Source organism: Lacerta agilis, chromosome 4 (assembly GCF_009819535.1).
Source record: "Lacerta agilis isolate rLacAgi1 chromosome 4, rLacAgi1.pri, whole genome shotgun sequence".
Classification (NCBI taxonomy): Eukaryota; Metazoa; Chordata; class Lepidosauria; order Squamata; family Lacertidae; genus Lacerta; species Lacerta agilis.
The window spans coordinates 45,586,802-45,610,306 of record NC_046315.1 but is presented as its reverse complement, the minus strand read 5'-3'; the positions used below and the strand labels follow the sequence as shown (position 1 = coordinate 45,610,306).

At 42.2% G+C, this 23,505-nt stretch overlaps 1 pseudogene; it reads right to left on the bottom strand.

The window, feature by feature from the left end:
* Positions 1–19,466: 19,466 nt before the first annotated feature.
* On the bottom strand, positions 19,467–23,274 carry LOC117045369 (annotated as a pseudogene).
* Between the last annotated feature and the right edge of the window lie 231 nt (positions 23,275–23,505).

Here is a 23,505-nt window from a genome sequence, read left to right as displayed (position 1 = left end):
ATGGTGGACCGGCCCACGACTAAAAAAGGTTGCTGACCCCTGGATAAGATAAACTCCTCTATTGTCATGCTACTAAGAAAAGAAAAAAACCTAAGGTCTGGTTTGTCATGTTGTAGAAACCCCGTTTCATTGTATGTTTCTCTACAAGCAACCAGGGTTTGCTGTTCACTTTGTATTCATGGTTTGTTTGGCGTTCAGATGACATGACTATGGCATTGTTTCCCAGCAATCTGGCAGGAGTGAATGAGAAGCAACACACACACTTCCCCCCAATTATTTAAGCAGCTGTGAATTTTACTATGAAATAATTAGACATTAAAAACCGGGTCAGTAACCATAGTGTTTATAGGTAACATCCTCAGGAGGGACAAATTGCTGTATTTTCTGCATTATATATTGGGTGATCCTAGAAGACTATTCAGAAACTGCAGCAGGAACAGGTTGGAGTAGGTTACTAGGTGAAGACTGAATGAGGGACCTGAAAGGATCTCAAAAGGGGTATCTGTTTTTCCGGTGCTTTTGAAGAGCTGATGTTGAGAGGTGCTTCTTTTTCATTCTTAAAATCTTGTCCATTTTGCATGCCAAGTTATCAGCTGCAACACAACTGGCAGAGAGCTATAAATGGAAGGAAGGCAAGCATTGGGGCGAGAGCTCCCCACTCTCGGAAGCCAAGCCAGTCAGGTTTGGAAGCACGCAGGCTGTGTAGTAGCTATCCAGGATTTTTATTTCTGTGCTTTCCCCACTGTTCATTTTTTTTGCTGACATCTACCTTTACACCCATAGTTTCAGGGAGATGAATCACCTGACACCAGGCTGACTGAAACCTCAAATGACAAGCTGAAGTGGGAGGCCAGGAAGGAAAAAAAAATGCTGCTTGTATGAAGTGTCTGTGAGGCATTTCTGAGAAGTGGGAGCTGATCTACATAGTGATTCCTCCCCCTACAGCCACTACACGCCATGGAAAGACACTTCATGGACAGTCACATTTAAGCAGAGGCTTCTATTCAGCAAGCAGAACAAAGGAAGAGAGAAGGGCCCCTGCCACAAAGCCTGTAGCGTCACTGATAAAGCACTTCGTGAATGTTGTATTCAAGTATCTTACATTCACGCAGCTCAGGACATCTCTATCAGCCTCCTGGCACCAGCTGCCTACCAAAAATATATTTGTAAGCAGCACAAAATGTACCGTTTGTTTTACAAGAACTGTCAGTTTTTGCACCTGTAAAGAACAAGGTTTTCAGATGCCTAAAAATAAATATTTCAGAGCCCCTTCTACCCTAGAAAAATGTGTTTGCCTTTACAGCAATTGTCAATTTCTGGCACCTGTAAAGAATACTATTTTAGAGGCCTAAAAATAAATAAATCACACTTTAAGTCATACTTTTTCCTATCCTAGAAATGCATGCCATTGCTAACCAGGCCCGTCGTAGAGGGATCGGCCGCCCTGGCGCAGTGATCCCTCAGCGCCCCCAGCCTGCCGCCTCTCCGCCCGCCTCCCTCCCGCGCTGGCCACCCCTCGGGAGGGGGGGTGGGTGAGCGGGAATGAGAGGCGTGGTGTTGGAGCGGGCGCCCGCGCACCGGCGGGCGGAGGATGAGGGGCGGGCGGAGGATGAGGGGCGGGCGGGTGGGCGCTCGCGCACCGGCGGGAGGGCGGGAGGGCTGCAAGCCGGCCGCCCTCGCCTCCCAGAGTCCCAGCTGGAGTGCTGGAAGGTCGCGCAAAGCCCGCGCCGCTTCAGCGCTCCAGCTGGGGCTCCGGGAGGCGAGGGCGGGCGGCTTGGGGAGGGGGAGCCCGGTATGCCGGTGGGCTCACGGGGGCGCCCCTGGGGTGCCCTGTGCCCTGGCGCGGCGCGCCACCGGCCTCTATGGATGAGACGGCTCTGTTGCTAACAACAGGCATGAGATAACAGCAATTTGAAACACACCTTTTTGTATCTCTCCTTCCTATTCATCTATGTATATTGATTATGGTGAACCCATGACCCTCCAGATATTTTTGGACTGTAGCTCTCATCATTCTTCACCACTTGCATTGCTAGTTAGGTCCAATGACAGCTGGTGTCCAACACTTTTTGGAGGGCCATTACTTCCCCATCCCTGATTAGGTAGGTGGATTCTTGTTATTAATTTAATAGACAACTTCTCCTGCCACAAGCAATATTGATATGGATATGGAAAATGTGTCCAGTTATTGGGGGGGGGGGTGAATCCAGATTCAATTGTGGTAGCATTGAACTGCCTCCCCTGGTAATCTCTGATTAAAATGATGTTCTCCAAATAAGCACTGGTGGGCAGATTTAGCATTCAATATTTAAAACTATTGTGGATTCCCCCACCCCCACCCCACTCCTTGTGATAGTAAACTCAGAGAAGTGAATGTCAATATGAATGGAGCCAAAACAGGGCCTCTGTGGGAGCCGTGAGAATATCTGAGTTGACAAAAGTACACAAATCAGTTTAACAAAAAACAAAACCCCAGACACTGGCTTCCCTTAGGCAGGCAGACCCGGGACAAGCTGGTTAGCTGCCCCAAACAATTTCCAGGGTGAATATATATATATATATATATATATCCCTCCCTCCCCCTCCCTCCCTCCCTCTCTCCTTCCCACGTGCCCATCCTGTTAAAGTGGGGTGCTCCCCACTTTAGGTAATTTCACTTACGCCTGTGGGGCCCCCAGAATATAATCACCAAGTAAGTGCAGGGATGCCCATACACCAGCTACTTCTAGGAACTCTTTAAAAAGAGGCTGTTTCTAGACAACCTCTTCATGAATCTGCTTGCAGGAAGGTTATATGACATCATGTAAGGTGATTATATTTTTGTGTTGTGATTTTAATTGATACGAAACAGCAAGTGCATTAGAAAGGCAGAGTATGAATTATTTAAAAAATATATGTGTATGTGTTGTATGGAAAACAATCTGATATTGTGTTTCATTTCTGTTGTGCATCTTACACCTTTACAATAATAATAATAATAATAATAATAATAATAATAATAATAAATAATTCCCTTTCAGTAGAAAATGAAAGTTCTGTGTTTGATGAGCTAGGTAAGATCCCTCTAGTGGCAGAAAATGAAATGTCAAGTGGAAAGTTCACCAAATGTTGGACCATTTCACAAATGCTATGAATCTATGAATTTTCAACCAGATACTTCTACTACAATGCAAATGATACAGGAGAAATTTGGATTAAGAATGTAATATAACTGCAAACCTACAAGGAACAACTTACACCCATGCATTTCAATGCTATCATATTCCTATGGAAAAGAGAATAAAACAGTATTATAGGACACTGCCCTTCAGCCCTAGCAAAGTGTGACTCAGACTTCTTTTACAGGTACTGCCTATGGAAAGACGAACATAGTATGTATGTATGTACAAAGTACAGGGCCCTGTGGATATCTACACAAAAAGTGTACTATTAGATAATGGTTTGTGTATACTGGGTATTATCTAGAGGATTATGTAATATTTTGATGCACAAAGTAAGTATAGCTTTATGATTACAAACCACAAAACTGCTAGGAATGGTTTAGAAAGTTTCCAGATACTGTTCTTCATATATGTAAAGCTTAGGATGCACATTAAGTAATCATTTTAGATATAGCTATATAATCTGCTAATCAGATAGTTTCTCTCAGAGTTTTCTTTGTTCTGTGGGTTTGTGATTCAAAGTCTGCCAAACAAATGGAATCAATTAGCTACTTGGTTATTTGGCAATTTGGTCCTTTTGTTAAAATCAGAGACTCTGTCAGTATAATACATCTGTTTACATCCCACACAGGGAAGGCTTAGAAGTAAGTCCCAGTGAGGCTTGTTTCAGGAAAATGTGTATAGGATTGCAGCCTCAATGTCTCTTCCATGTTCATTAGCTTTATGATATCAACCACATTGACAACATCATAAATAACAACAAGAAACCCACAATACAAAGCATTTACATATGTTCAGCTACAATACAGATATTCACTAATGCTGCCATGGTACTGAAAGTTCAAAATGTGCTTAGGTGAACCAGCCTTCAAGAAAAGGCTTGTAAAATATTTCTGCATCATTGAGGCAAAATTAAATACTGAAAACCAATTGATTTCATTTGGAGAGAGTTAGCATGGGGTGCTTATTTTGACTTTATCATATCAATTCTTATTTGAAAACTGTTTGGTGCTTCTTATGGAAATAAACTATATTTTCAAATAACATTTTCCATTGGTAAACAATAGCTGATTTTAACAACACTGTTAGCCTGGGCTTTGATATTACTTTCAGAAGTCCTCTCATGGGCTACCTTCAAAATGAATCAAATAGGCAACCATTAGAGACGCGGTTTCTAATAGTGCCTCTATATCTGTGGAATATGTAGCTACATATGTGTAGCTACATCTGAATCGGCTTTACACTGGGTGTCAAAAACTTACATTTTAGCTCTTTTTAGCTAAGATGCTAAGCTGAATTTCTGGGTTTAAATACTTTCCATTTGTCTTAAATGGTTTGAACTAGTTTTATTCAAGTGTGTGGCTGGATCATGAAATGATTTGTTGCCGCTACTTTCAGTGACTTTATTTTAATGAAATAGGAGATTGTAATGTCATATTTTATCTAGTATAAAAAATCTGGGTTGGGGGGGAGGGGAGAGATTACCTTAAAAATTGGCAAATAAATATTTTAAATGAATAAGTTTGTTTTTTTTAAGAACAGTGCCTTATGTATCCAGCTGGTATTAAGACTGGCCAGGACAATGAGCGAGGTCAACAACAGAGCAGTGGGGTAACTCTTAGATCAGAAAGATTTCCGCACTGATTTTCATCAGGGCTTTGAGGTCCCAGTGTTAATAACAGAAAGCTGATTAACTTTAATGAGGTGGATGTGTACATCCCTTCCCTTGCAACCACTGCATGCCTTTCTCAAGAAAAGATGCCCTACTGGGATGAATTGCATTATCCCTTTCACAAGCCGCAAGTGTAAGGTCTGAGCTTCATTGTCTGAGATTGTTTTAACTCCTCCTGGTCTACAGTAAATCTTACAATACAAGTGCCTAAATATTTCATGGAGTGAGAGAGAGGACTGTCTTCCGTCGTCCAGGAAAAGAAAGGAATAAAATATACTGTACACAGATCTGCTTTACATGAGTATAGAGACTTGGATTCTCAAAGAAAAAAGGCTCAGAAGAGATTTCTGTCCCCTCCCAGCTAGAGCTTTTGTGACACATTGTCCCTAACAAATAAAAGAATTTTGCTGAAATGATCTACCTTGCTGTTTTCCTTTCCTTTGAAGAATCCTAGGCTACAATAGACAACCCATCAGGAATAATTAGATTATACGGCAGCATCCATGGAAACAATATAGCTTGGGGGGGGGGCAACAGACCCTAGGTCCACCTAAGGTTGCTAAATCTTTAATATACATTAACCCAGGATTTTATGGTGAGTAAGTGGAATTCAAAATTCCCGTTGAATGCTTTGAAAAAGATATAGGATGTAGACAATTTTTATAAAAAAAACAAAACAAAACAGGATGGAAGCGGCCTTACATAGGATCAAAAACTGGTTAAAAAAGCTTACTTCTTTTATAGGTTTCTTTTCTGATCCTAACAACAACAATAATAGTAGTAGCATTTAGGAATTATGGTAGGAGATAGCTGCTTGCAGTCTCCATACCAGTCAGAGCATTTCTGTGCAATAGTAAATGCCAAATGGTGTGGCAATAACATGCCTGATGCCGTTAGCTTTAGTGAGCCAGTGAAGCTACAGTTTTATCTACTGGCAAGTTCTGAATTCAGGCAACTATATCTGCCTGAATGCTCATCCAATAATGCCCATGGGTACTGATGAAGATAAGCATTTAAGATTGGCAGATGGTCCAAAGAGATGCCCAGCGCATCGTTTTCCTGCCAGCAGACTTCCTAGTTCATTCTTAATTTCTAACACACATGAAATATTTTACATAGGCTGGGAAATTACTTCTAGGATGAAATCCTAATGGGTACTGAGTAGACCCTACTGATTTCATGAACTAGAAAGAGAAAGTGGGAATTACAGATGCTGGGTGTTAATCTGAATTTGTCCCCTGTCTCCAATCCTGGCCTATCACATACCCTCCAACATTTTTCCGATGAAAATAGGGACATCCCATTGCATAATGATAATTTTACTATTTATACCCTACACATCTTACTGGGTTGCCCCAGCCACTCTAAGCAGCTTCCAACATATATAAAAACATAACTAAACATTTTAAAAAAACTTCCCCATTAAGGATTGCTTTCAGATGGCTCGGGGGGCCAGATAACTCCGTACCCTCCAACATTTCTCCAGGAAAAGCGGGACATTCCGGGATCAATTCAGAATTTGGGATGGCTTCTCCAAATCAGGGACATTCCTTGAAAACAGGGACACTTGGAGAGTCTGCTATGCTCTTCAGTATATTTCTAGTCTATTTACACATAGGTTGAATAGGCCATGGGAAGATGCAAGTGCCAGAGAGCTAAGAGCTGAGCCTATCAGGTGCTCCTTTCCCTTTGAAGCATGCAGGCTGTGCAGTAGCTTTCCAGGATTTTTATCTCTGTGCTTTTCTCCCCCTGTTTTTTTCCACAGACATCCACCTACATACATCACTCTGTTTCAGGGACATGAATCACCTGACACCAGGCTGACTGAAACCTCAAATGACAAGCTGAAGTGGGAGGCCAGGAAGGAAAAAAAATGCTGCTTGTATGAAGTGTCTGTGAGGCATTTCTGAGAAGTGGGAGCTGATCTGCATAGTGATTCCTCCCCCTACAGCCACTACACGCCATGGAAAGACACTTCATGGACAGTCACATTTAAGCAGAGGCTTCTATTCAGCAAGCAGAACAAAGGAAGAGAGAAGGGCCCCTGCCACAAAGTTCAGGACGCCTCTGTCATCCTCCTGGAGTCAGCTATCAACCATTTGTAAGCAGCACCAAGCGTACTGTTTGCTTTACAAAAAAAAACTCTTCACCATTTTACGCACGATTTCAGAGGCCTAAAAATAAATATTTCATAGCTCATTATATCCTAGAAAAACAAGCATGCCTTTCCTAACACCAGGTAAAGGTAAAGGACCCCAGGCAGTTAAGTCAAGTCGTGGATGACTCTGGGATTGCGGTGCTCATCTCGCTTTACTGGCCCAGGGAGCTGGAGTTTGTCCGCAGACAGTTTTTCCAGGTCAGGTGGCCAGAATGACTAAGCCGCTTCTAGCGAAGCAGAGCAGCGCACGGAAACACCGTTTACCTTCCCGCCGGAGCGGTACCTATTTATCTACTTGCACTTTGATGTGCTTTCGAACTGCTAGGTGGGCAGGTGCTGGGACCGAGCAATGGGAGCTCGCCCCGTCGCGGGGATTCGAACCGCTGACCTTCCGGTCGGCAAGCCCTAGGCTCAGTGGTTTGGACCACAGTGCCAAGTAATAAATGTAAATAAATGGAATATCATTTTTTTAAAAAAATCTCTTTGTCTCAATACACACACCTATCTAGATTAACAATGGGGAACCTGTGGCCTTCCAGATATTGTCGGACTGCAGCGTTCATCCTTCCTGACCACTTGCCATGCTGGTTTGGGACCAATGGCAGCCTGAGTCCAACAACATCCAGAGCGGCATTATTTCCCCATTCCTGATCTAGATGAATTGGTAGGTGAACAGATATGGATTTTTAAAGGACAGTGCTTTTCTCCTGGAGGTACCCCAGGCAATGCAGTACCTGCACCTCACACACCCCCCCCAATGTTAAATGTGTGGCACTTGCTGTAATAACTTCATGGTGAGTACAGGCACATTTTTTTCCTATAGAAAACCAGTACTGTTTAAGGGAATGTATTTCCTGTTTTTTAAAATCGAAAATCTCTCAGGTTCAGCTGTAGTAGCAATGAAATGCCTCCCCTGGTAATCTTCTCTAAATAAGCAGCAGTGTCCAGGGGTGAGTGTCAGTGGGAATGGAGCCAAAACAGGGAATGGAATGCTTGAGTTTGCAAAAGTACACACATGGGTTTAAAAACAAAACAAAACAGCCTAATGAGGACAGTGTGTGTCAGTTGAAAAATAAGAATGGAAAATTAAGGGAAGGGGGAAATGGAATTACCTGCTCCAGCTTCCTGCAGCTTAAAAGGAAATGCAGACTTCTACAAGCTGCCTTTTTCTATCTCGTATCTAGTTTCTGAAATCAGCATTGGTTGGGAATCGGTGTCAGCCATTGCAGGGTTATCAAGAATACAACAGGAATTTTGCTCCTAGCCAGGGGTGATTAGCCAGCCATCAAGCACACTATGCTGATTGACACATATCATGCGGATGGACAAATTTGTCCCCAGATGCCAGGATAAAGTATTTTGTTCTGTATTATGGTGACTGTATTGTTTGATAGTGTTTTATTAAATCTTATTGCTACCCACCCTGAGAGCATCAGATTAAGAGCAGGACATAAATAGCCTAAAGAAATAAATTTTGATTGCTGTAGTGTTATTTTTATATTGCTGATATTCTTATAGTTTTATATCAAGCTTTCAATTTATAGGATGCACTATGTGCATTATAAAGACAGGGTATACAGTGGTACTTTGGTTTTTGAACTTAATCCATTCTGGGAGTCTGTTCGACTCCTGAAACTGTTTGAAACCCAAAGCATGACTTCCGATTGGCTGCAGGAGTTTGCTGCACGCAAGTGGAAGCTGCGGGAGCCACGTCAGATGTTCGGCTTCTGAAAAACGTTCGCAAACCGGAACACTTACTTCTGGGTTTGCTGCGTTCAGGAGCCAATTTGTTTGGGAGCCAAGCCATTCGAGTACCAAGGTACCACTGTACATTATATAAAACATAAATAATTTAGCAGTTGCATGCATCCTTGTATGGAAACAGTTCAATGCTGTGTTTCATTTTTGTTGTGCATGTTATGTGCATTTTTTTTTTAAAAAAAGCAAAACAAAAGCCCTCATTAGAAAATACAGGTTCTTCCACTCTGTAGATTGGGTTTTGATAAGCCAGCTCCTAGACAAGGGTCCCTCTAGTGGTGGCTATTGAAATATTGAGAGAAAAGTTCCAGTTACAGGTGGGTAGCCGTGTTGGTCTGCCATAGTCAAAACAAAATAGAAAATTCTTTCCAGTGGCACCTTAGAGACCAACTGAGTTTGTTCTTGGCATGAGCTTTCGTGTGCATGCACACTTCTTCAGATACACTGAAACAGAAGTCACCAGATCCTTAAATATAGTGAGGGAGTAGCTGTCTTAATACAAAGAAATTTCAGAAATAGACTGGAAAGAGAAGTGGCTGAATTGCAACTAATCACCAAACTTAAAACCATGGAGAAACCTGGTCTGAACAAAGACATTGGATTCTTATCTCACTATACATAACAAAGCTATCTTTAGCCATCTCACCCCTTGCCTTTCCCTGCAAGACTAATTGCAGCCGTTAAGAGTCGTCAACAGGTTTTCCACACCTATCAGCTGATCACCCATTCCCATCACCCTTCTGAGTAATACCCCTCCCCACTCCCTCACTATATTTAAGGATCTGGTGACTTCTGTTTCAGTGTATCTGAAGAAGTGTGCATGCACACGAAAGCTCATACCAAGCACAAACTCATTTGGTCTCTAAGGTGCCACTGGAAAGAATTTTCTATTGAGAGAAAAGTTCACCAAACGCTGACCCATTTCACAAATGTATAAAGTCGTTAATCTTCTGCTAGATACTATGTGAATGAAATTGGAGTTAATAATTTAATAAAACTGCTGACCCGCCCCATAGGGTCTCATATGTGTCAATCACTACTATTTTCCTGTAGAAAAGAGTTAAATAACAGCATTTGGGGACATTGTTTCATTTGGAGGAGGTGAAGAATCTGCAAAAGGTGGGCCATCTCATTTTACAGGCCCTGCCTAGGGAGAGATGGGTGCAGTATCTGTATTGCTTTCCCCTCCATCACCAATCAGAATAATTAGTATGTAACTAGTACCTGTACAGTGGTACCTTGGGTTACAAACACTTCGGGTTACAGACTCCGCTAACCTGGAAGTAGTACCTTGGGTTAAGAACTTTGCCCTAGGATGAGAACAGAAATCGTGCCCGGCGGTACGGCAGCAGGAGGCCCCATTAGCTAAAGTGGTACCTCAGGTTAAGAACGGACCTCCGGAACGAATTAAGTTCGTAACTAGAGGTACCACTGTAGTATAATATAACAGCACCTGAAATGATATTATTTTAACAATGTTGGATGGACAGAAGACATTGGTAATCACCTGCTTAAACACTTTTATACAGATAACACAACAAAGGTGATTTATTCTAAATTTCTGATGTCTAGAAACAAGTCATTCCAAAACCTATGGGGCACTGCATTAGAAATCATGTTTTCTACTATCAGGATGAAAACCTTTTACAAGGGAGGAGGGGGGTACAGGACATGATCTTTGGACCATAACACACATGGAGACTGGAACAGAGAGATGTGGTTCCTCAGGATTGCAGATCCCATGCAGTGAGGAGCTTTGTGGGTCAACAGCAGCACTGAATTGCGCCTGAAGGCATGTTGGTAGCCAGTGCAATTGATGCAATACTTGCATACATCACAAAATAGGCAGTTGTGTTTTGCACCACCTGAAGCTTTTGAATCACCCCTACATAGAAAGCCTTAAGTAACATTCTTTGCAGTAGTGAAGCCCAGGGGTTACGTGCATTGGCATGGCAAGTATTTCTTGAGCCAGAAAGGGATGACTCCTGTGAAGCAGGAAATAGGAAGTACTTGTAGTCATTTCAGCATCCAGCTTCTAAAATATCCAAGCTGAGATCTGGCTGAGGAATACCCTGAGGCTCCTAACTTGTTGAGATGGAGACCTTGCCAGTTCATCTATCACACACCTAAATTAATTCCTCACAGGGTCTGAAAAAAAATATGATTTGGGCTGGATTCAGCTTTCATCCACACTAATCACAACCTCCAAACAGAGTGTGTGATTCATTGCACTTTGCTTCATGAGTTATTTTTTCTTTTCATCCTGTGGGCAGATTATTTGCGTAGCTGAATTCTTCAGTGGTTGTTGCCATTGTAATGAAGTGCAATTGTAATGAAGGTGAACATTAGATAGCCTTCTACAATCTAGTGTCACAAAAATATATCAAAATACTACCCACGCTAACAGTGCAATCCTAAATATGTATATGCCTACTGTGTCTCATGGTGTTTACTCCTGAATATATGTGTTTAGGATTGCACTGTAAGAAAGCTTCCAGTTATACTGAACCAGACAGCCATCTGCCACTTGAGAGTTACCGGTAATAGAACCTCTTTGGAAATGCACAGTTTCTGATTCCACCACTCACATCTATTTGGATGCATTCCCAGCAGCAGACTTAAAGGAAGTGTTGACTGCAGCAAAATCCAGCAGCAGTAGTTTTGGAGGACCTGATTGGCAGCCCCATCCAGGACTGGTTTTCCTTGTTTTACACTAGGTGCTAGTGTACAGAGTGAAAATAAACTTCAAAAGACCAGATCACCACCATTTCAATAAAGGAAGGCAAGAGTTGCCTTGCAGAAACTGAAACAAGTGGTCTAATGGGGTCATTGTAAAACTCTTCTATCTGGGTCTCAAAACACATTGGGACTTCCTACTGATCAAAGTAAATCATGGACACAAGCAGCCACTACCCAATTTACCCTATAATAGGAAAGTATCATGACAGATTCCAGGACAGCCTTCTGGTGTGTGTGTGTGTGTTTGTGTGTGTGTGTGTTTAAATGAGAAAACATTGCATGCAACTGTGTATAATATACCATTGTTTTCCCCATAAAATATAATAGATGGAGTTATTTATCTAGAAAAGAGATGAGTTAGGAGAGATACATTTGGAAATATGAATGAGCAACAGGATTTGCAAAGAAGAATGAGCAAGCACACAACAAGCAACTTCAAACATTTGAAGAGTAGTTTGGCACAAAAGGTGCATTATTAGTTAATGATTTGTATGTACTGGGTATTGTCTAAAGGATTACATAATATTTTGATGCACGTTACTCAGTAGCAAAATTCCACTGTGTCCAGTGACACTTATGCATACTCCCTGGTAAGCATATTTAGGATGGCAGCCTTAGGCTTTAATCCTATGTGCCCTTACCCAGGAATAAAGGTAAAGGGACCCCAGACCATTAGGCCCAGTCGTGTCTGTCTCTGGGGTTGCAGCGCTCATCTCGCGTTACTGGCTGAGGGAGCCGGCATACAGCTTCCGGGTCATGTGGCCAGCATGACAAAGCCGCTTCTGGCAAACCAGAGCAGCTCACGGAAACACTGTTTACCTTCCCACCGGAGTGGTACCTATTTATCTACTTTCACTTTTTGACGTGCTTTTGAACTGCTAGGTGGGCAGGAGCTGGGGCCGAGCAACGGGAGCTCACCCCATCGCGGGGATTCGAACCGCCAACCTTCTGATCAGCAAGCCCTAGGCTCTGTGGTTTAACCCACAGCACCACCCGTGTCCCAGGAATAAGGCCCATTAAACTCAGTGGGATTTCCTTTTGCATAGTTATGCACAGGCTTGCACTCTTAGGACTCAGATCTGTATTTGGCCTCAGACTACTTAAAGTTGTGCATGATTGGCAAGGACTAAAGAGTGTGTATTCCCAAGCATACTGTAGTGCTGCCCACTTCTTATAGCCAATGTGGTTTCCTTCAGAACTTGTGGACTGCAACTCCCATCATCCCTGACCGTTGTTTTGAGCTGATGGGAACTGTAGGGAGTACACCACTTTGGCCATGTTTGTCCTATGATATCTTGCCTGTTGGCTGCAATAGGATGTAGGCCAAGCCTAGGATGACTATAAACCAGACCTAATAATTAGGCCAGATACAAAACAAGAGTTGTGTAGAAGAGTAGATTTCAGAATGTGTAAAAACATTGTCTTAAAGGTGTGGGAGCTCCTTTGCATTTTGTCGGAATACAGTTCGTGGATCCGTTAAGATCCGCGGTTATTTGTTTATTAATGTTTTATTTGAGTACTATTTTTAGTATCCTTCCGTTCTAAAACGAAAGTAAAAGTGAACTCAGTGAGCGCTTTGCCACTGAAGATCACTCCGCCCAAAAAGTGTAGTTCCAGAGGTTTTTGAAGTTGTCAATGGACGTTTATTCTGCTTCCCGCCTTTTTGGAGGGCAGCAACAGCGATCTCATTGGTAAATTTATCAATCGTGATGTCATACTTGGTGATCAATAAAAGGCTGAGGCTCCCCGCTTAGGCATCTCAGTTCAGTCTTAGGTTAGTCTTTAGTTCTTTCAGTTGGGTCAAGTTTAGTTTAAGGGTTTTGGGGCTGTGGGTTGGATGGGCTGGATGGGTTGGAAGCGCGTGCAGGTGGTAGTTAGGGTCTAGATCGCGGAAGACTTGGTGGTGAAGGTTAGATAGCCCTTAGACCTAGTTTAGGTTTAGATCGTGGAAGATTTGGCGGTATAGTTTTATTTAGTTTAGTATTGCGGAAGATTTGGCGGTGCAGGGACTGAGAGTTTAGGGAACCTTAGCATAGGGCTAGGAACAGCAAAGTGTAAAGAGCCTATGCGGGTCAGCCAAAGCCATAAAAGATATATCGGTGCCTGTCTTTATTGGGGAAAAGGTTTTTATTTAATTTTGAAAAACGTCAGGGGTTTCACCTTAGTGCTTTAACTTTGCCCTTAGTTTAATTGCTTTTACGTTGGTAACAGTACAGGAGGTCGCAAGTAACTTCAAGTTAGTTCGAGGCATTCATTCATTTTCGAGGCATCCATTCATTTCCGAGGCATCATCATTTCCGACTTACTCACGCAACTTCAGGTTATGAGGCTTGGCCGGCGCCCGTGCCAATACGCCCGTGGAACGCTGGCCGCATTTCCCCAGCAACTGGTATCCCGTGTGTGGGTGGCCTAGACTCACACACGGGAAGCTCTAGCACCGAATCCCCGCACATCTGACCACCCAAGCCAGTACATGTAAGTCTATTCTTAAAAGAAAGTTTGTTGTTGCTGCTACCGTAGTTGTTATAGCTTCTTCCATGGAAAAGGGACAGTACATTTGGCTGATAATGTTTTGGACTACTTTGTTTGAGTTTGTACCTCTTTCTTTTGAAAAAGCCATTTTATTTACCTGAAATTGATACAGGTTAGTCACCAAGCTCCTTAAGATGGCATTATTCATCATACTGACATATAAGCAAGACTAAATCACAGTTCAGTTGGGGAGAGGATCAAATGAGAAGAATGTACACATTTTTTTTTTTTATTCAACTGACTGAATAGCATACATTGGCTGAAATATGCATGCATTTCAAAATCTGTGTCAGTTGCACAAAGGAAACTTGTTTCAGATACTGGCACTGTCAGCAAAAGAAAACGATTAGACATAGAATAAGCAATTTCAAACGTGCGATGAGTGGTTTGGCACAAAAAGTGTATTATTAGTTAATGGCTCACATATATTTGGCATTGCCTAAAGAATTGCATAATACTTTGATACACATTATCAAAGTAACTATAGCTTTAGCAATAGTTAAAGAACATGTCACTGCTAGTAACAGTTTGGAAAGTTTCCAGATACTGTTCTTCATATAAAGCTAAGGATGCACATGCAGTAATTATTTTAGCAGTGTCTATGTAATCTGCTAATCAGATAGTTACACATGGAACAAAGTGGTTTCAGAGATCTCTTTGTTCTGTGGGCTGGTGATTCAAAATCTGCCAAACTATTGGAATCAATTAACAACTTAGTTATTTGGCAATTTGGTCTTTTTGTTAAAATCATAGGCTCTTTCAGTGTAATATATCTGTTTAGTTCTACATACTCTGTAATTAGGTTGACTTTATTCAGTGCTTAGACACCACAGATAAATATGGTAAAGTGTAAGCTAATTATCCCACACACCACAGGCTTATTCTCAGAAGTTCCCTTGAGTTAAGAGGAGCCTGCTTGCAGGAGAACATGTATAGCAGGCATGTCTAACAGGTAGATCATGATCTACCAGCAGATCACTGGATGTCTGTGGTAGATCACTGGTAGATCATTGGCTCCCCCCAGAGAAGCTGAACAACTGTGGCTCCCCTTAAAAAAGCTCAACATTTTACCTCCTCTCTGAAAAAACTCAACAACTTTGACCCCAACCCCCCCCCCAAAATGGACCTTCTTCCTTCCTAAAAAAGCTCAACAACTTTGACCTAAACTCCCCCAAAACTGGGTAGATCACTGCCAGTTTTTAACTCTGTGAGTAGATCGCAGTCTCTTGGGAGTTGGCCAACCCTGATGTATAGGACTGTAGCCTCGATGTCTCTTATTTAATATATGTTCATTATCTTTAGGATCTCAACCACATTGACAGCATCATACATAACAATGTGAAAGCCACAATACAAAGCATTTACATACAGCCAACTACAATGCAGATGTTCTCTAACGCTGTCATGGTACCTAAAGTTGTAAATGAAGTGCAAGAAATATAATCTAGGACTCAGATAGCTCCTTTAGACATGTCAGAGGCTTTTGAATGTACCCAGTGTTTTGTTTTGTTTTATTGTTTGTTTTTGCAAAGTCTCCTACCACATACCACAAAGTGCTTTTGAGGCCTTTCTCAATCTGGAAAGAGGTTTGTCAAATGTCATAGCATCTAATTGGCCAAGTAACATATGGCCAACATTCTCATGTATCCATGAAACTAGTTGCCCGGCTCCTTGAATCCATTAGTACACAAATGTGTGAAAGTGAGGGGACAAACCCCCATTTAGTTAGTGTTCCTAACATTTCATGTATTCATAGAAGGATCTCCTAGCTGAAAGGATCACAAAGCAGTTGTTTGTTTGTTTGGTGCATTCCTCCAAGGAGTTCATGGTTTTCTCCATCCTCATTCAATTCCCATACCAACTCTGTGAGGTAGGTTAAGTTGAGAGGCAGTGACCAGCCTCAGGTTACTCAGTGAGCTTCATGGCTCTTTCTTCCAAGTCCTAGTCCAACACTCTAAGCAGTGTACCAAACTGGCTTTCCAACCTTCTGCCAGTGCTCTGCTGTAGAATGCCTGAAAAGAGGCCTTGCAGTCTCTTTCTTATAAATCTCAAACAAAGCACCTTCTGAGGCAGTCTGATCCACGCTGGAACAGCTCATACCTTTCTTCATTTGTTTCCATAGCTAATACAGTCTGAGGAGTATTGGAACTGCTATAGCATCCTGAGCTGTGCTGTTAACAATGGTGGTGGTGGAAGGTGAGAGGGAAGGATAGGCCTGGCCAGCTTCAGGATGGCACATTTAAGAGGCCAGGATTGGACACAATGCAAGCTAGAAACAGCTGTGAAGCTAGCTCGGGATACAGCTCAGTTCCTCTCCCTTCCTCCGAACATCTTGCCTAGTAACTTCATAGTAGCTTTGAAGCAGGTATTTCCCAGTTGACAGCTCAGCCACTTAGCTCCTGCATGATACTAGTGGCAGTAAAGAGAAAGTTTTGTGTGACTGGGAGCGAGAAGCCAATGATATTCAGCAGGATATTAGTTTCCTTCCTCTAGATGTTATTCAACCTATATCAGGCATAGGCAAACTCGGCCCTCCAGATGTTAACATGCTAACAGGATTAGTGGTCAGGGATGATGGGAATTGTAGTCCCAAAACATCTGGAGGGCTGAGTTTGCCTATGCCTGGCCTATATTTACCATGGTTCTACTGTTACCTCAACCGTGTGTTCTCTTGTCAAATCATAAACAGAATGCTCTTGACCATTTCTCCCCAGCCTGACATTTTAGGAGACAAAATGCCATTTGTCATACATTCCAGAACAGTTGGAAACATGCTGCTGCTAAAAAATTAGGAAATCCAGATGGTTGATATCAGAAAAGAGTGTGGATTCATTGTCGTCCTGCATCGTAGTCCTTGCAATGTGTGAAAATGTGTGACGATTCCATAATACCCTAAACAACCAGAGTTGCATGTTGCCAGATGTCATTGTTGGCTACACACAGCATGCTTGACAGACATGAAGCAGGAAAGAAGAGATACGTATATTTTGTTGTTGCCAGGGGCTGCCTTATGTATCCAGCTGGCATTAAGACTGGCCAGGACAATGGGTGAGGTCAACAACAGAGCAGTGGGGTAACTCTTAGATCAGAAAGATTTCCGCACTTTTTCATCAGGGCTTTGAGGTCCCAGTGTTAATAACAGAAAGCTGATTAACTTTAATGAGGTAGATGTGTACATCCCTTCCCTTGCAACCACTGCATGCCTTTCTCAAGAAAAGATGCCCTACTGGGATGAATTGCATTATCCCTTTCACAAGCCGCAAGTGTAAGGTCTGAGCTTCATTGCCTGAGATTGTTTTAACTCCTCCTGGTCTACAGTAAATCTTACTATACAAGTGCCTAAATATTTCATGGAGTGTGAGAGAGGACTGTCTTCCGTCGTCCAGGAAAAGAAAAGAATAAAGTATACTGTACACAGATCTGCTTTACATGAGTATAGAGACTTGGATTCTCAAAGAAAAAAGGCTCAGAAGAGATTTCTGTCCCCTCCTAGCTAGAGCTTTTGTGACACATTGTCCCTAACAAATAAAAGAATTTTGCTGAAATGATCTACCTTGCTGTTTTCCTTTCCTTTGAAGAATCCCAGGCTACAATAGACAACCCATCAGGAATAATTAGATTATACGGAGCATCCATGGAAACAATATAGCTTTTGGGGGGGCAGGGGGGAAGAACGCATAGAGAAGATATTAGAAATCACATCTATTATGGACATCTTTGATTATTTCAGAACAGCAGAGATCCAAATTATGGGAATAGCAGCAAGCAAAAGTCTGATTGTTCTGTGCTTTGTCCTGCCTTAAAAAGATATAGCAGGCAGGAGGACAAGATCATTCCCTCATCTTTTATCTTGAGCTTTGGTAAACCACCGTGAAAAACAAACGTGTGTGTGTTTAACATACAATCTATAACATGACTACAGCTTTTGCTGTCTTAATATGTGCAAGTCACAAGGAAGACCAGACAACTTCCTTGTGACTTGCACAACTAACTTCCAAAATAATTATGCCGAGGGTGTGACTTCATTCTACAAGGAAAGCGCCTGGCCAGCAACACAAAGACTCCACCTGTTGGCTCTAGTAATATCCAGATTTGGGCCAGAATGGCACCATCTCTTAAGTTGTGTGCAGCTATCAGGTCATTTGTTAATACTAATACAGTCTTTATTTCAGTCCAAAGACCCACAAAAGCATTTTCAAAAGCAAAATAATACACAGGGACAGGGACAGGGACAGTATTCCAAGGCAGTCATTATGTTTTATCCAGAGCATTTGACATATCTCCAAGGAGGTACTTAAGGTAGAAGGTTTTGGATTTTCCTGTTAAGTTTACCAATAGGGGTTTCATTAATTGATCCCTGGCTTGTTTGAACTGCTCAAAGAGTAGTAGGACATGCTTCATAGGGTCGACAACCTGAGAGCCTGTTCTGATAGGGTATGCCAGACAGTCTGCTACTGAGTACTTCTGATGGAAATACATTTAGTGTGGCTTTGGTGAATAATCGGCGATAGTTGGGTACAGACAGATTCATGAAATTCAATGGTAACTGAAAACCATAGCAAAGTGGATTCCAGTTGCAAACGGTCCACAGGTTACATAAGATTTGGAGCGAAGATCGCTGTCTGAAATATCCAATAACCTCAGCCAAGATGGCGCCAAGGGAGGTAGCTCCAATCTGACCTCTGGTCTTTTTAGTTTGTTTTATGTTTATCTTTTCTAAACCTTTAAAGCTAAAATAATTATCTGGGCTGACACAATCTTTATCGGCTACATATCAGCTAGTAGCTGTTTTAATTTCTTGCCAACAAACGTTTGGAAGGGTGCCGAGATCTTCCAGCCTCGACGTTCAGCAGCAATTAGTGGCTGCCGCTCATGATACGAGTATAAATTAATAATAGGTTAACAATTAATAATTATAATTATAATTCAAGACTATATTTTTGTATATTTAAGATGGGATTAAGATTTTATGTATATTTAAAATGGGATTATATAGAGCATCCAGGGAAGACCTCTGGCCTGCTGGTCTAATTAGGCCCATGAGGCCATTTTGGACAAACCACGCCTACCTGCTCTGTTGCAGGGGGTGGAGCATAAGGGTGCCTGCAAAGGCCCGTGCATGACATTTCGCAAGCACCAAAGATCAGGTATGGTTTCAGAGAACAGTGCATGATGCTTTGCAGCCCTATCAGCTGATGTTTTTTTTTCTATGTAGACAAATTTTAATGAAATAATTTGCACTTCAAAGTATACATAGGAAATAGCAATAAACTTTGACAGAAAGGAATCAAAAACCCTTCTTAGAGAAAGTTTAAGAGTCCATTCAACAGCAAAACCAATTAAGGAAAAATCAATAGTTTTATCTAGAGTAGAGAAACAGCTCAAATGACTTTACTCCAAGTAAACTCTGAAAGCTACCATACTTTTGGTCCAAATCATAGTTTTCAAGTTGGCAGGTGGGATATAGTGAAGTCTATGACCGAGTGTATTTGCCCCAGATGTGCAACATGAATACAGATGCAATAAAGAGGAGACTCATAATGAGAACTGGAACAGGACCAACTTTGAGGCCAGGGGAATCCTCTGTATAAAACCTTCACATCCCTCCAGTGCCTGCAGAAGTTGTACGGCCTGCACTCCTTGTTCCACAGCTAGCACTTTTCCTCTGCCTGACGGTGGATCCTGGGGCCCGTGAGGCAACGGCTTTGCTGGGCAAGTGGCCGGAGGCGTCCACATTGGTGGCGCTGGGATTGGCGTCTCCATCGGCTTCTCACAAACTCCCTCAGCCGGCAAGTGTCGCCTCCGTCGTCATGGCGGCTTCCCCCTTCTCCTTTTCCCCCTATCAGCTGATTGTTGGGACTTCCAACAATAACACAGGGACAAAATGGGTTACCTGACATCATTGTGGACAGCCCCACCCATCTGTCAAACTTGGCCCATGTCGCATAGCTGTCAACTTTTCCCTTTTCTTGTGTGGAATCCTATTCAGAATAAGGGAATTTCCCTTTAAAAAAAGGGGAAAGTTGACAGCTATGCCGTGTTGGGTGTATTCAGTTCTCCACCTTTGCTGTGGAAAAAGATGCTTAAGTGATCAAACAGCCAAGTATTGCATACAGCTACTATAGCTGATACATATGTAGCCGATAAAGATTGTGTCAGCCCAAATAATTATTTTAGCTTTCGAAGCTTTAAACGGTTAGAAAAGCGTACAGAAATTCATATCCTGGGGTAAAGTGTGCACAAAATGCGTTTATTTTTGACAGCAACATACAAATATGCATTAAATTACTGGAAATGGATTTGCAAAAAATGTGCACTTTGTGCAAAACTGCACTGTGTATAGTAGGACAAATTTGCACAGAAATGCTGATAAATTTTCATGGTGACTTTTTTTAAAATAAAAAAGCACAAAATGAGGTAGAAATGTAGATAAATGAATTTAAGACTGGAAAAACAAGAAAATGAGAGACACCAAAATTGACACATTCACCCGTCCCAGAAGCAATCCTTGCTATCATTTATTTGTTCATTTTTAATAAAACTCTTTGTGCTCAGTACAAAAGAAGTATCTAGAAGGGTTTATATAAAATACAGATGGGGTGGGCGAATCACTCCAAATTCATCTAAAAATACAACACCAGTAATGCAACTTTCAAAAACCCATCTAAAAACAGAACAAAACTATAAACCATGGATAAAATGGAGCAGTGCACAGTTTTTCAAAATTTGGTCGTGATTTTTCTGTTGAATAAGGTAAGTCTGCCTCATCAACACTAATATCTAGTAATGATCTTCCTTACTTGAACACATAAAATGCATTATTGGGCAAATTTCTGCCTGGGTTATACGGATGATACTCAAGCAAATGCCACGTCAAAATCCTGCCTTTTCTAAAATGACAGAAGAGCAGCGCAGCTCTGTCCAACCAGCACCCTTCAGTGGCTGACGCATTGTGCCTAATGGTAGGGCTGGCTCTAGCTCCTGGTTACAAGGTGACCTAAGTGTGTTGGAGTCCACAGGAAAATGCCTGGCCTAGCCATGTCAACTCCTCTTCACATTTCACTTCAGCTCATGACGATGTAGACATCTAAGTACCGCTACCATACCTAGCTTTTGTCACATCACTTATCTTTTAATGTTTGGGACACAGTGCCGAATGATTATTTTGGTTGAATTTAATATGAGGGTGGCAGTGGCAGCAACATCACATACATCACTATGTGAAATGAGCTGATGAAGCTGGAAGTAAGAACGAGCTGGCCTTTTTGCCTGTAGCTGTTCTCGCAATTACCATGTGCTGGCTTGGTTCTGAGAACAGGTCCATGACAAGGTTTTTGTAGGTACTGATGAGGTGGAGTTGCTAATGGTTTCAAGAAGAAGAAGAAGAAGAGTTTGGATTTGATATCCCGCTTTATCACTACCCGAAGGAGTCTCAAAGTGGCTAACATTCTCCTTTCCCTTCCTCCCCCACAACAAACACTCGGTGAGGTGAGTGGGGCTGAGAGACTTCAAAGAAGTGTGACTAGCCCAAGGTCACCCAGCAGCTGCATGTGGAGGAGCGGAGACACAAACCCGGTTCACCAGATTACGAGTATACCGCTCTTAACCACTACACCACACTGGCTCCCTTGGCACCAAGGTATTAAGCCATTTAGGTCACCTTGTAACCAGGAGCTAGAGCCAGCCCTACCATTAGGCACAATGCGTCAGCCACTGAAGGGTGCTGGTTGGACAGAGCTGCGCTGCTCTTCTGTCATTTTAGAAAAGGCAGGATTTTGACGTGGCATTTGCTTGAGTATCATCAATGGTTTTAATGTATTAAGAAGGCAATGAAACTGTAAGGATTCCCTGTTAATGGTGTATTTGACCAAAAGATGAAAGGTAAAGGTAAAGGAATCATGTGGATTTCAGTTGCGTTCACGTAAAAAGAAATAAAACTAATTCAAATCATTTACAACTGTACAACTATCTAGAAATCCTAAGACAATGGTAGTTGCCTTTGTTTGGATTGCTTTTTCTTTTTAAAAAAGGAAATGCGCAGCAATACTAGCTGTGTCCACTAAGGTGTGCTAAACCTCCAAATATCACATTCTCTGTCTCTCTCACGCCCTCCCACCCTCTCCTTGTTACTAAATGGAGTGGCACTACTTCAGCTTTGCCCACCACTGTGCTTTTGACAGCTAAACATTTTACACAGCCAGTTTATACACAGCACATTGGTAACACAAGAATAAAAACATAGGGCAAACAGAATATGCTGAAACAAAAATAGATTGGTTTGCTTTGAGCTGTGCAGGGGGATTGCTTGAACGGACTTGGTGCCAAGGTGATCAGAAGCTTAAGTTTTGGTTTTACAGATATGATTTAGGTTACAATCCAGTACACACCTAGCTGGGAGCATGTACTGCTGAATTTAACAGAACTTGCTTATGAATAGACGCTGTATAGGCTCGCATTATAAACATGTTTTATGCCTATGCAGAGGAGAAGAGCTAATATACTTTGAGAGCGATCACAGAGGAGCAACCGTGTTCATCTGCTGAAGCAAATATGTCAACATAAGAATTTACAGCCACTCACTGTGGCTTTTGTGAGCATGCATCTGATAAAGTTCTTAGGCATAAGATATTACAATACTTTTTTGCTATTTTACTGTGAGAGACCGGAAACAGCGCAACATACTAGAATCCAACAATGGCAATTTGTTGTTTGAAACAGCGGCTTCTGGAAGAAGGGCAGCGCTGCTCTCCCAGCTTCCAAACACAGCATGTCGCTGGCACTTACTGGAGGAAGATGAGAAAGGAGAAGCAAAGGGAGCTTGGCATTGTGCAGTCAAGTAACTGCAAGACCAGTGGATCGGCTCCATTGCACTGCACAGTGCTGAGCTCGCCTGGCATCACCCTGACCCCCCCTGGCATCACCCTGACCCCCCCCTCCAGTAAGTGCCAGCAGCATGCTGTGTTTGGAAGGCAGGAGGGCAGTGGTGCCCGCTCTCTGCCGCCCCACCGGTCACTAATGATTGTTTGTAGTCACATTTCAAAGGCATACTTTCATTTAACAATGTGTACCAATAAACTGGTGTGGGTGCTCAGATTCAGGGCGCCCCTAATTCTTCATAACTACACATACCTATAAATCCGTCACTGCCTAACTGCTTCTAGGATCCACTATATGACCTTGTGCAATTATTTACTGTTGCCATCGATGTAAGCTCCTTTCCATTCTACGTCACTTATAGCTTCCTTGGTTGTCATGATCATTGTAAAATAAATGTGAGGTTTCAAAGTGATTTTTTTTATTAAAAAAAAGGAAAAAAAGAAGATGAAAGGGATCTAAATGTTTAACAAGGAAGAGTGGGGCAAACAGCATACTTGAATAGGTTGACTCTCTGCTGAAGTCTAAAAACAGAAAGCCGTTCGGTTTAGGAAGATTTATTTCTGCTGAAAGTGGGGAGCAAAGGCTCTCATTTTCAATTTGTGAATCCA